We start from the raw sequence: 15,871 nt of genomic DNA, 5'->3' as shown, positions 1-15,871 counted from the left end.
CTAATTAGTTATAAAAAGTCAACTTGTAAGGCTATCATTTATTTATTTTTCAAACTTACGTACTATTTGGTTGCATCACATTAAATCGTTTATTATATTAGAAGGCTGTTTTTATGTGATGTATTCCATTCACATTATTGTAGAAATTAATTGAATAACGTTATGCATTTTTCATAAAATGAAAAATGTACTTTTTTAAACCATTCTTTGCTATAAGAAAAAAAAATATTCGAAATCTTTAATATTATGTATTTTATCTTTACTATTTATATCAGTTTTCAAGTGATTTTGTATAATTAATTTTTTTAATTTGTAGGTTTTCTCACTTCACTTCTCTTTTTCGTTCACTTTTCTTCTAACATAATTCTACTAATTAGGCAAAAATATAGAATCCTTAAAAACTAAAAATAATATAGTTTTTTTTTCTTTCTATTTGTTAAAAATTAAAATTGTATACTATAATTCGCTTTTATTTTAATTTTAATTAAATACATCTTTCGAATATTTTTTTTCCAATAAACCAACGGCTTATTAGATATCATGCGTGTACCAATAAATAATTTAATTTTAATTTTGTTTCATGTACCTACACATTCTAATTTATTAATATTTTATATTTCAAGAAAGAGAATGATTGTACGAAACATATCGCTAAAGTTTCATATTTAAATTGCGTAAGGTCGTAATAAGTAATAATGAAAAATCTTGAAAACGTAGAGTTACATAAATTGTAATACGTATATATAATATATAAAATTTGTATTTTTATATTAACTTATTTATTCGTGTTAATAATTTTCAATTGTAATAATGACATTTTCAATCATTTTCAGTAAACTGATTTTAAATATTATATTTTAAACGTATTGAAAGCATTATACGATTGATTGATTGAGTTTAGCAGCTGCGAATTGATATTTTAATGCCGATATTATTTACTAAAAATATCGATGATGTACCCCTTTTTTTTTTTTTTTTTTTTTTTTTTTTGTTTTGTTTAAAATTACGTATAAATATGTATGTTTGCATTTAATTTTTAATATAACATAAAACATTATTATGGAAAACGTGAGAAGCTTTTTTCATTGTGTAATATATAATACTTTTCAGAATTATACAATAAGTTAGTTGGATGAAGTAAAAACAATGTTTTCATCTATGAAAGCATTCGTGTCGGACCAAAAATATATGTTTAACATATAATTTTCAACAATTTATAACAATCAAAAGTTTTTCAGACACATTTACTGTTCTAACATTAACGCCAGTTTAATTCTTTATATAATAACAACTTAATATTTATGATTTAACTTGAAAGAAATTTATGTACTTGTATTTTATTATGCATACAAATATCGATAAAAATTTTCTCTATTATCAAATTTAATCTGTGCAATTTAAAATTTATCATTATATACAAAATTTTAATAACTATAATTTGTTATATCTTACTTTATTATATTATTTTTATTACAATTTATTACGAAATTTAATCAATTTTGTTTTATTTTCATTGTAGTTGAAACAAGAAAGTCTTCATTAAAATACATAACGAAACATAAATTTTTTTTACTTTTAGATAATTTTATTATTTTCAATACGATATTTTTCGAGTAGTTGAGAAGTAACTTCATTTTCTTCAGAAAAATTTCGAAATGTTTTTCATCTTATAAGGTCTTATTGCTGTTATAAATAATAATATGTATTTTATATTTATAAATCAAACTGAGAAATTGAATTCCTATGTGTAATAGATTATAAATAGTATTTTACATAATATTAAAATCTTTTATTAGATATCAGAGAAAAAACTGTGATTTAACTGTTATATATGAAATACTGATTTACGTATACTCGGTATAATATATATAATATATACGGAAGTTATAACATCATTTTTCTTAGAGTTTGCAATTTTTGTAAATTGTATTAATATATAATATATGCATAATTTATAGTACACTGTACTAGCAACTCCTTTAGAATTAATAATAAACTAATATATAATAACATTGTTATGATTGCTATAAAAATATAACTCTATTTTGTATTATACAAGTAAAAATTGTTTGCAAATTTATTATTATATACACTTTCTTTATTATAAATTGATTTAATGATATGTAATTTGTAATTTATATTTAATATAAAAATTATAGAAATAGATAGACTTTTCTTAGCCATTAAAAAACTTTGATTATAAATATAGCTAAAAAGTAATTGAATATAAATTAATAATGACAAATTTATTAATTATGCATTATGATTATCAATTATGATATTAATTTATGGATGACGATATATTACAGCATTCATTACAGGACCTGCAGGATTCATTGATTTTACTTGGATTCTAAAAAAAAGCTTGAAGGACGACAAAAAGCAAATAATACTATGCCGTAATAATAGTGAATTTTTAAATCTGCAAGTCCTCAATCATTATACATGGAATTCCTGTTATACTTATAATGAATAATTTTATTTATTAGTTATTTCGTCGAATTATTTATGAATGTCTAGCTTTATAGTATATTACATAATCAACTTAACTGTAAAATAATATATATATATAATAATTACCTAAACTATTAGGATTTAATTACTGTATAATTAACACATATTTTTATATTCAAATTTTTTAGAATTAATGTACTTTGTGCTTAATAATAGGCAATAATAAATGTTGTGGATAAAGTAAGATCTTCTATTTATTTGACCGTATTTGAAAATATCATTTTGAAAAATAGATTTTGATATATAAAATATTTTTACACAAGAAATGTGTTTTTGTCAAAACTTTTTGCAATTTTTATAATCATGCAGTTTCTAATTATACGTAAATTTAGCATATGTAATATGTAAAATAATATGCAAGTATTAAAAGTTTATACAGTTGATATATGAAATATTATTATACACATTTTAATTTAACATATTGATTCTAGATTTAGAAATAATATTATATCTTGTTAGTTTATACAATTTGATAAACGAAAGTAATAGCGAAAGCAAAACTGTTTTCAATTTATTTCATATTGTATTATTATTATTATTATTATTATTATTATTATTATTATTATTATTATATAATTTTGTCACAACATATTTTAAAGTAAATAAAAGTACTGATTATTTATTTTATTGTATATTATTAATAAAGGCAATATTATTAAAATTCGATCGATTACTTAATTCAATAGTAAAATGGAATAATAAAAGCCTTTTCTACTAATAAGTCTGATTTTTATGACAAATAAAAAATTAGAAACGATACCTTCTATTCACATTAAGTTAAGTCAATTCTTTTGATATTAAAGATTTTGAATATTTGTAATTGAATATTTTCACATTTTATTATCAATCAATTTATTTATTACAACTTGATACAATAAACATATCCATTGTATTGCGATCAGTCAAACTTGTTAATTTATAATAGAACATTATGATGTCTTCATAAAAGTACGTTGGTTCTAGACCCGAATTTTAGCATTAACCTTTATAAATATTATCAAAAAATCAAAAATACCTTTTCACGTAATATTTAATAAATATTCTCAATGACCTACGAATAAAATACTATAAAATTTTTAAGTATAATTAAAAATATAATGCGTTAGGTAAACAGAAAATTAAAAAAAAGGCACTGTTGGTTAGATCTGGTTTATAAGAAGGAGAGGAGAGAGATAAGCAGAACTAAATTATTTTGTCACTTATCGATCGCTGATTTTTTAGCATATAATTTATAAATCAAAACTTTTTAAAAACACACTTTAAAATTTTAAGCACACATACTTGCTATTTTCATATATCTATATTAATTACCATATAATTATATTTAGTCTAGCTTTACTTTTGTATTTTAGACTCGTTACATTTATTAATTAAAACAAAAATAATATATAATTTTTTAATAAAATTTAAAATCATAATGATAATAATTTTATATGTATTTAAATTTATATGTAAAATAAAATATATTTTTTGTTTAATTTCTATATTATGTGCTTAATAATACCAAATAATAAATAATATTTCTTTCGCAATGTATACTTAGCAAATGTATGCAAACGTATAAAAATGCACCTAAGTTAGTATATAAAAAATGTTAATATGATTGTTAATATCGATTTAAAATTAATTGACGATATCATGCTAATTTTCAGAAAAAGAATGCCATTAAAATAACATAAATCGTTAGAATATTGATCAGGCCTCTATTAAAAAATTGTGTGAAAGTAATGATGAAGAACGACTTGTTATTTTTAATCAATAACAGAAAAATATTTGTCGTATCGCATCGACTTTCGAATTAATGAAAGAGCACCTTTTGCAAGTCAAGGACCTTCACAAGACCATTACCCACTTTCCCGTATAAGGTATCAAACGCAATATATGAGAATAAGTTTCAATACCTCTTGCAGACTCTCTCCCAAAAAGTCGTAACATACGATATTTTAATATTGTGCGTAATAAATTTAATCTCCCTTGATTTTTTCAAAATATCCTAATGGGGCTATTATAGTTTGATCATAATTATATTATTTAGCATACAATTCTTTTTTAGCATAAAAATGGCTTAATTATACTTTCCAAAAGTGTCTATTAGAGGTGGAAGGTAGCTTAAGAAAGAATAAATAATGAGCGCCTAAAATAGAATGTGTAAAAATAATATTTTGTATTAATTCTTTTATTTATTCCACATTATTTTATAACTTTAAGTTTTGTATTACTTAATCCTTTGAATTCGAAATCGTATATTGACAGCAAAATACACATTTTATTATTTTTATTTCTCAAATATTTATATTTCTTTAGGTATATTTAAAAGCTATATTTATTGAAGTTTTAAACTTGTACAGTACTAATATTAACAATATATACTTTCTGTAATTTAAACATAATTAATATTTTATTTATTGGCAAAGTTTAAAAGCAAAAAGCTTAAAAAAGTTTAAAATTAAATCATATATATTGGTTTTCTAAGTTAAATTTATATTATATATATATATATATATATATATATATATTAATATGTATAATAAGAAATGTTACGTCATTAAGGGAAACCGTATGCAAAAATTTAAATATATTTGTAAAATTTTTCATATATTCGATAGCATCGTCTGTGTTTTTATAAATACGAACGACAAATTTTTATAAATAATTCAAATAAAAGTCACTGAAATTACCGTAACATCATAAATTTTATTGTATTTGTAATACGTGCGAGCATAATTGTAAGAAGAATAAAATGTGCCGAATACTTTTTCTCTTTCAAGTGTCTAAAACTGGCGAAAACAACAGAAAATAAAAATACGTAAAATGAATCATAAATGTCGATGAAAAAGAAAAAAAGACATGTACTGTGAATCACGAGTACATTTATGATTCATCGCGACTCTTGAGTATCAAAATCCTTGAACGAGTGTCATTGATACCTTGCAGGGATTCGTACAGGACCTTTTATGCTTATAAGGCAAAATTTCAGAAGCCTGACAGCCATTCAAATACATAAAAACTATTACAATTTATATTTTTTATTATTAATTTCAATAATAATAATATTCTGAATTATTTTTTTTATTTTTTTTTTTTTTAATTTGAATAATTGGTGTTGTTTTTATTTTTAAAACTACAAGACTTCCCACGAGCATTTGGAAACATTAACTAATTAAATTTAATATAAGTTTAATTATACAACAGCTAAAAGAATCCTAGATAATTGTAAAGGATTGTAAGATTAAATTATGTATTGAATCGAGAAACTTTAACTAAATATTTTCATAGTTAAATTAAATAAAATGTACATTTTTAAATATTTGTGGCATTTAAATGATTATTCATTAAATATTATTGACGAATTTATTTATGTAATAAAAATGTTTTATTTATCGATATAATTATAATAAAGCAATAAAAATAATTATTTGATAATAATTATATCGATATTAAAGCTACATTCAATTCATTAAGTATTCAAATTAAGATAATTTCCATCTAGAAAATAGTGAATTTAAAAATTTATTCTATTATTAAAATAAATATGGTATATTTCTGCAATAGATTTTTTTGCAAATATATTTAACGACACAATTTAATATAAATTGGTGTAATACATTGATGCATCACACTATTTGCAATCATTAAATAGTTTATACACTTAATATGGTGAGAAGAGTATTAAAATGCCATATTAAAATTTAATTATTTAACAATAAACTAAAATATACTATCCATATAGGGCAGTGGAGTGATTATGTAAAGATATAAATAAAGATGTGCCAATTTCCAACATATGACACATTATTGCACTTTGAATAAAGCAATGTCTTTTCTCCTTTCTCTATTAAATGAATAAGCAGAAAATTCTTATAGTATCCATCCTAGTCAAAATTAGAAAAATTAATGTTTCCTAATTTATTCAGTTATGAATTTTGTAAATGTAAAGAAATTTTGAACATTTTTTTTTAATTTGTACAAATCTCTATGCATATCGCAATGTTTCTTAGTAAGTTATTTCTACCCATCATGTTACATTGGAATTTTTTAAATTAGATCCCATTAACAATGTTGTTAAAAATTTATGAATATGAAATGGAAATTCTTGAAATGGGATACTCATACAAATAGAAAAAATAACTAATCCGGAAAAATCTCAAATTAAAATGTTAAATTACTTGCAGTGCTAAACTTGTTTAACTTTAATGTATTCAAATAATTGAAATATTTGTAAAAAATATTAATCTCGTGAATATTATTTATCAATTACAATAAAAATGAGTAAAATTAAAAATCTGTTACAATAAAAATAAAGATTTATGTAATATTAACAAAACTTTATTTGCAGATATTTGAATGCAGAAATGAATTTCACCTCAAATTCAATCTAAATTGTTTTCATATATTTATCTACTTGATCTTGTTCTTCTTTTGCACTTTAATACCGTTATTACTATTTCTTCTATTTCCAGAAAAATTAATTTCTAAAGCATAATAAAGATGTACTTGAATTGAATATTTCTTTCTTTATCAAATATTTTAATATTATAAGGCAATTTAACTTTTCGATGCCGACTTTTAGGTGAATCAATTATAAAAAAAAAAACAAAAGAATATTTTATTGTATGTATTTGTATAAATGTTATCCAATCCATTATTAATTGTTAGATGTGAAGCATGAAGTATTTCACTTGATCTTTCATGTACGTAATTCTTTATTCTTCATATTATTGAATAATAATTATTAAGTAAAAAATAAAAAAAAAAAATATGGAATATTTGAATCCTTATTTGAATTTTTATTTAATTTTATACGTAATATAGACTTTTTGTACGCGATGAGCTATTTATCTTATAAAAAATCATATTTAATCAAAATAAATATAAACCAATAAGCCAATAATTTTATTTATAAAGAGTTTGTAGAGTAGATAATATTTACTCTATTACATTGAATTGGTTATCATTTTTTAATTCTAATTAGATTTATCTATCTCTTAAGCAATATTTAGCATTTATTATTATCGTCTAAAAACAAATTATGCATAAAAAAAAATAGGTAAAATAATTATTACGCTATAATGGTTTTAAAATATTTACAATATATATTGTAAATGTTTTAATCATAAATAAAAGAAAAATTAAAAAACAGAAATACAACATTTTTGTATTCCCTATAATGTAGATAAAATATAGATTGTAATAAGAAAAAAGTCAGAACAATAGTATTTATAACTACAAAATTTGGCTTATAACACTAACTTTGATTACTTTTATCCGTTGGTAATAATTTATGTAAAAAATAAAATATTTTTATCATTTATTACCTGGATTATAATATTTATGCATTATTCATTATAATTATAATTATAATACACTTAATAAATTAATAATTAAGCAACCTATTGTTTAATTTATATACGTGTTGTATGTACTAATCAACTGCTTATCATTTGTTCTCATAAATCTACAGAACAAATAACTTTTTTACTAATTACTATTCGTTCAGTGTAACAATTATATTAATAATACATTCGTATAACTATAACAGTATATGCACATAGTGATAAAGAAATCAAGTATTAAGTTCACAAGTATAAGATCAATTATGGAAATTTTTTCGGCAAATTTATTTTTACTCGACATTTTAATAAATCAATGGATTATTAAACTCTATGCTTTGGTTTCTCCATTATTGGAATGCAAAAATTATTGATACTATTGTAATTGAATAATGATACTGATAAATAATAATTGAATATCCAACGTTAATTTAATTTATCTTATTTTATTATATATATATATATATATATATATATATATATATATATATATATATAGTACAGAATAATAGTTCTAGTTTTCCTGAAAAATAATTTAAACATTATTCAAAAATATTTATATAATAAAATCATAATTTTTAAATTATTTTCTTCGTTAAAAAAAATTACATAAAAAGCGATTAATATTTTATTTTTAGATTAAACGTCGTAAATAATGGAAATCGGTCGATACTTTACTAGTAAGATTTACTAGTAAGTTTCAAGATAATATAAACAAATTTACCATTTTGATAGTGATATATTCATTAGCAAATTGAATAATTTTATTGAATTAGGATTATTGAATTTGAATGGCATAATTGTGTTCAATATAAATTAGCTAATGAATTGATTATTGATATATTTAAGGGCGTCTAAAATTATATCAGATATCATATTTCTAATTTAATTGCAAATTAAAGAATTCTATTTTTAATTTAGAAATATTATATTTTATTATGCGTAAGACCCATTGCTTATTATACAATTTGAAATGCAAAAAGTATCGAAAGTAAAATTATTTTCTTTAAACAAAAAAACAAAACAAAACAAAACAAAAACAAAAAACAAAACAGAACAAAAAAAAAAAAAAAAATTAAAAACAAAAAAAAAACACCGTATATTTTAATGAATATGTACATAATTTTTATCGTATTTCAGCAAATAAGTTCAGAAACTTTTAAGCAAAATTCTCTTATTTTATAATTGAAACAAGATTTGACGCTCGTACGTAACGTGTTGAACATCGCGCATAGTTGCCGAAGACGCGAGTCAGCCACGCAATTCCACTTTGCACGAGTATCTCGAGTCGTCAAGTTCAAGCTGAAAGGCAAGATTAAAATGATAAAGTCAGGCCATTTATAGGAATGTGAGAAATCAGCGCGGTGCGTCGTAAATGGACGAAAGTACGAAACAGAAAGAAACGCGAGTCCGACCATGACATGCATTCGCCTCTGGTGCCGCTTGTTTAAAGAGGAAGCAAGACATTTGTAATGGTTAGAGTACTGTAATGCCTGATCGAATTCTTATTCCATAAGCTATAAAAACTTTATAATCGAATCGCGCAATTAAAATTATTTCTTCAATATGCTAAATTTAATTTTGTGTATTATTGTAATTCATCTAGCGTGTGCCTGAGCTAAGAAGGCTATTAATTAAAATCAAGGTTTCATCTTGAACTTCACATACAATTATCTCAAGCTAATGAATTGAAATAGGAAATGAAAAAAAAATTTAATTGAACTACTTGTCGAATATGAAATTTTGTCCACTTAGATTTGAGTACTCATTCCTCTGTGAAAAAAAAAAAGGAAAATATTTTTTATTTCATTATTAATATCCGTTGTTTATGTAATACATCGAAAAAAAACTTTTTCTTTCATTCAATTTTTGTAATACTTCATACGCATTGCTTCGAGTGTATTTTCAATATTTTCAATTTATTCTAATTTCTTCACCTATTGCCTTTTAAACCATAATTACTCTTTATTATTAAATATTGCTTACTGGATATTACTAAAACATGGTTTAATGTTTAATTTGGATGTTACTCGACTTTTAATATAATTATACCAAGTGTTACAGGTACTCGAAAGGATATTTGGGCAATTAAAAATATTATAAAAAGAATTAATCTCCGAAATAAGTAATTAATAATGAAACAAGCTGAATCATAAGAATAAAAATTTATATAACGAAAACGATACAATAATTAATAATATAATGAAATAATATAATAACAGTACCAGTTAAAGTAGAATATTAATATTAATAATTGTAATAAGCAACCGTTAAATTGTCAATATTTTTTACATTTCATCGGTGAAATATAATAATTTTTATCTCAAATATTTTTAACAATTTAACTTACATATTTAATAAATATAAAGCAATTACTTTTTTATATGAAAAAAGGCAATTTCTTGAATTAATTACAAAATTTATAAAAAATTTTGAAACATACAATAAAAATTATTTATTATTTATCGCACCGAAGTAGTTACTTCTTTTTAAATATTTCCGATAAAAAAAAAATGTATTCCAATCACCGATCGACTAAGACAACAAATTTTGTAATTTATTTTTCAAAAGAATAACGTTTCCCAAAGGAAATTAATATACTTCAAAAGTGCGTTAAATAAATAATATCTCAAAATTTACGTTATTCTAATAAGTATAAATAATGTCAATCATATTTATGTATTTTTTTTATGTGAACAACCTGTACTTAAATTCCTCTATGTTTATGTATTCTTTCTGAAGACGAGCAAAGTTTTTAACTAATTTACATTTGTTATATCCACCTGTACTGTATGTAATAAATATATATTTAATACAGACGAGTCTGAAAAAGAATTATAAATGTAATCAATTAACAATTTTACGATTATCAATTATTGTATTAAAAATTTTTAAAATTTATGCATATTATTTTTTATCTAACATATACATTATTTATGAAAAATATAGTTGCTTATACAAAATTTAACTAATTATACAAATATATTTTTATACAAATGCAGATCGTCGATAATTATTAAAATATAAAAACAAACTTTCACTAATATATTTGTCGCCGATATTATCTTTATCTTCGCTATAATAAAACAATTCGCTTACACAGTGACAATTCTACAATGTAATTTGTACATTTAATTTACATTTGAAGAAAAAAAAAATGTAAAAAGTTCTTTTTCTACTTTATTTTAAACTGACAAAACACGCTTAAATATAAAAAAAATATGTAAATTATATGAAATTATAAAAAAGATCGAATATTCGTGATTAAAGAAAATTCAACGTATATTTTATGGTTTGTTTATTCGACTGTCATATTAAATACGATCATATTACAGATAAATTGTATATTGGAATTATTTAAAAATCTTCACAAGTAAAATACGAAAATATTGAACTGATCTTAAATTAATTTTATTTACATTATTGCGGTGTATTTTATATCTGTGTTATGTTTAATTTCTACAAATGCGACTACATATTTATAATTAATTTTTTATTTAATATCTGAATTTAATGGGATTAAGCCAAAAATAGCTTATTGTATATTTAAATACATTTGAACTTATAAAAGCTTAAAGGTGTAAGTAATTTACATAAAAGTGAGAAAAAATAATTGTTTTGTTAAAGATTAACGAGATAATATTGATTGTAATTTCATGAAATGGAAAATAGTCATTACGCATTATGTGGTTAATCATTTATGTAAAAAATATTTTTAATGATTTTCAAAATCATGAAATAATTTCAGTAGTAATTCCGTATCTCAGACATGCTACAAAATTAAAAAAATTACAATTAATTTTTTAAATTAACATTGAGTATATGAACAAGTACACGCTCTGAATGTATCAAGTACCACTTTCATTTCTTCGTTTTTCCTTTGATTGTATCCTTTTATTTTATTTACAGTTTTTTTTTCGCAGTGTTCCTTTTACGTTCTGTACATTTGGAAGAAGCGGTTCTTCTTCTTCTTTTCGTCGCTTTACAATTTCTTACGCACATTTACTCAATAGTGCACGTTGCTTTGTATGGGTGTTCGCTTTCGAAACTTGGTCTCTCTCTCTCTCTCTCTCTCTCTCTCTCTCTCTCGTTCTTCAGCTTACGTTTCGACGGGAGTCTTGCTTATTTCTAAAGATACACAGACAGCAGAAAAGGGAGAGAAAGAAACTGACATGCAGAGTTTAAAAGAAAAAGTAAAGGGAGAAGGAAAATGTCAATAAAATTCAAAGAACGATATTAACTTACACAAAAAAAAAAAAAAGAAAAAAAAAAAAAGAAAATTTGAAAATTACGTAAAAAAAAAAAAAAAAACCAAAAAAAAAAAAACAAATAAAATAGAAATAAGGAATTGATATGGCCTTAGAGATAGCATGTAGAGATAATGCGCGAATAGATAAGCCAAAGTAGAGATTGAAGGGTGAGTAACTGGCTAAAGAAGCGGACAGGTAAAGGTACTTAATAAGAAATGTGAAAGGAAATATAAAGTCAAAGCGATGAGGGGAGATAGGAAGAAGTCGGTTTTAAACGTGTGGTAAGAATCTGGGCGGGGAATACGGAAGAGAGAGATCGCGTCCCCAGAACGGGAGCGCAACAAGGGGAGAGAGCAACAGAGAGAGAGAGAGAGAGAGAGAGAGAGAGAGAGAGATAGAGAGAGAGAGCAAGAGAGAGAGCAAGAGAGAGAGAGAGAGAGAGAGAGAGAACGAAGGACGAAGAAACTGGCTGATCGGCGCCTCACACCCTCTCCCAAGGCAAAGGTGGGAGATCGTCGCGAGCTTTTCGATCGCCCGACGTCTCAGCCAGTCGCGGTTAAACTCGCCAGTTGAGCACGCACCGAGCAAACTTCACGTCAAGGCATTTGCGCCCGAGTAGTCACCACATCTTAACTATCTCAACCTCTAAACGTGAGTAGCGCTATTGCTGGCGATTTCGATTTTTCCAGAGTGCGATTCATCGAGAGCTTCTCGTTTTCTTGGACTTTTGACGGTCGGCATAAGGACGGCATTGGTGATGACAGTAATGCTTATTTTTAGAGATCCCTCTTTCATACGAGTCTGATTTTACCGCATACCTACCTACCTACCTACCTAACTACCTAACTACCTAACTACCTAACTACCTACCTACCTACCTACCTAACTACCTAACGCAAATATATACATATATGTGCATACATGATTTTATGCATACGGATGCGTAAACATGTGCATAAACATGCGTACGCGTGTACGCATATAAGTATGTGTGAATTGTGAACACGTGGATACTCGAATATCGCCTGGGATCTAAGGATCTCGCGCCTTTTTCGTTGCCGATACTCCGGTGCACTATCCCGAGTACTTTCTTCGTCAGCAATTCAATACGCAAGATTAGAATTTACAGTGTTTACAGTGCGATACATAATTCATTTTACTTCAATGCCCGTGGCAGGATCTTTCAGTGAGATCGTGTTTTCCTATTTGTTTATGCACTCTACTTCATTAATACGTCATTTTTTATATTAAATCATCGTTGAGTTCAATCGTTCATACGTAGATCGTAAATAGCTTGATACTCTCGATCGAAAGCAATTTATTTGAATTTTCTTTCATTGTCGGACACTTTGCCAATGCTTTGCAATCGTGAGAATCGCGAATCCGAGATATCTTTTAGGAATTATTCTCTTATTGGATGTAATAAATAAATAAATTAATTAATTAAATTAATTAATTAAATTAATGTATCATAAACTATCTGTTTGTAATTCTAATTGAATGTGATGGCACTTTTGTTAATGGTTTGTTAGATTTCATTAGAAATATCGGCCGTGTTTATCTAAGATATTTAGAAAAACTATTTGACATTTTACATTGATCATAGGCAAGAAAATGAAACGACATTTGCCGCGAACGCTATTGAATTAAATTAAATAAAAGCCCGAACGCTACATAAATTCAAATCACGAGTTAACGTATGCGTGCAAATTTTTTACATTTCTAATGGTTAAATAATAATTAAAACGACTAAAATAATTGTAAAGGCACCTAACGTCTTTCCCGCCTATTATATTAATTTTATGTTGATGATGGTTATTTATATATAAATTTGCTCGCTCGTACGATTACAATTGGACTCAATGGCAACAATTATTTTCCTATTGAACGATCGAGTGCTCGTGCAATGTTATTATTCAAAGTACACTTGGCACTCGCGCCCCGCAAGTTACTTAGCGAATTCGAATTTACTTAGAATAAGATGATCGTTATTAAATGAGCTACACTCCCACTACCCTCGTAATTATCACAACAACAACAACAAAAAAAAACAAAAAAAAAAAAAAAATTAAAAAAAAAAACAACAAAATAATACACGGCATTAATGGTTCCGACGCGCGCGCGTGTAAGGGGACACCGAACGTTACGACTAGCCTGAAATGGTCTGGAAGAAGTCGAGGATGAGAAACAAACGAGACGAGGAGGCACCGTAACCTGCCTCTTTCCATCTCACGGATTGTCTCCGCCATTTTCTCTACCTCTTTCTCTCTCGTCATTCTTGCCAAACTGCTCCTCCCCACCCCTGACATAGTATATAAAAATATCCTTCCTTCTGTCTCTTTTAACGCTCTCTAGTTTTTTCGTTTTAATTTAGATGAAAAATGGTTGTGTAGATAGTATTTGGGATAGTTTTGGCAGTCCAGAGGATCGGATTTCAGTCTTTACAAATTTACCATTATTGATCATTTGACTTGTAAATTTTTCTAAATTGATATTATCTTTTCAAGGTTATTGGACTAATGAATTATTTTTCTTTACAATTTTCCCTTTTATAATTCATATGGGCGCGCACGATGGTATTCAGCTACAAATATGATATATTTAACAATGAAGGAGTCTCGTTAATAACAATCTCGTTTTACGTAAATCCTTATAAGCTGTAATAATATCAACTGAAATATCTTAATCGAGCTCCTTATCCGCCATAATCATTATCATCATCATCATTGACATTATAATATTTAGTAGAAGTATCTCTCTCGTATTGTTGAATAGGTATTTAAAAATAATATTCATTATTTTATTCGATCGGTAATTAAAGAAGAATAATAATGTATAAATATTTACTATACTAAAATACTTTATTTTTATTTACTTCTTAGTAAAAATACATTAAAATCTATTGCTTAAGAATAGACTTTTGCATTAATATTATTTACCCATCGATGAATCATAAAAATTTATTTAGATTTACAATGAGTTATTATAGTGTATGTATGTATATGTATAGATAAATAATATAACTAGTTGATCTCATTATGTAAATTTCATTATTTTTACTGCCTTCGTCTTAACTGAAAAAATTTTTTACTCATAATGTTTCTATTGAAAAATGTATAATACATAGGATATAATATTTGACAATGATAATTAATAGTTATCATTGGTAAAGAATAAAAGTGTAAAGTGGCAATATTAGAAATTTGCTACTTTGTTTGCTTTCGTCAAATCAATCATAAAAATGTTAAACTTGAGTATTTCGAGCGAGGTTTTCGACGCTTCCTAATCCAAATCCAAATATAACCATTGCAATTATAATTCCTGGATTTCTTCATAAGAACATTTTCAATTTACTTAACCCATTACTCATTGGCAAATTATAAGAGCTTAAAAGCCCGCTCTGGAAAATATCTATCGCAAAGCCTTCGAATTCTGTTCCAATTGGCCATATTAGAAACTGGATCAGTAGCGACCGTTCTACTCTTGGTGGTATCGAAAGTCTCGTTCAGGCTCCCGATCAGCATCTGCAGCTAAGACCTTCCACTATAAATAAAGCTTGCGCGCAAGCACTCGCTCGCTTACTAATTATATACTCTAATGCACGGAGAAACTCGGCGCCTCTGCCCCCTTTCACAGATGTTGCGTGAGATCTTTAAAGCGGTGGAATGTAAATGAGAAATCGAAAATTTTTTTACTGACGTCGCATTCTCTTCCTCTCTCTCTCTCTCTCTCTCACTCTCATAATTCTCCCCCCCCCCCCCCCTCCTCCCCCCCCCC

General features: G+C 25.3%; 1 protein-coding gene across 1 annotated transcript in view; it reads left to right on the top strand.

Annotated features, from left to right (window-relative positions):
* The first annotated feature begins 12,602 nt into the window (after positions 1–12,602).
* The window catches only part of LOC105360988 (tropomyosin-like), a 48,047-nt gene continuing 44,778 nt past the window's right edge, over positions 12,603–15,871 (top strand). The window contains 1 exon segment of the mRNA XM_011498053.1: positions 12,603–12,745. The gene's annotated coding sequence lies outside the window, so the exon portion shown is untranslated.

This window comes from Ceratosolen solmsi, unplaced genomic scaffold (assembly GCF_000503995.2).
Source record: "Ceratosolen solmsi marchali unplaced genomic scaffold, CerSol_1.0 scaffold14, whole genome shotgun sequence".
NCBI lineage: Eukaryota > Metazoa > Arthropoda > Insecta > Hymenoptera > Agaonidae > Ceratosolen > Ceratosolen solmsi.
The sequence above is the reverse complement of the archived record's forward strand: the minus strand, read 5'-3'. Positions and strand labels throughout refer to the sequence as shown.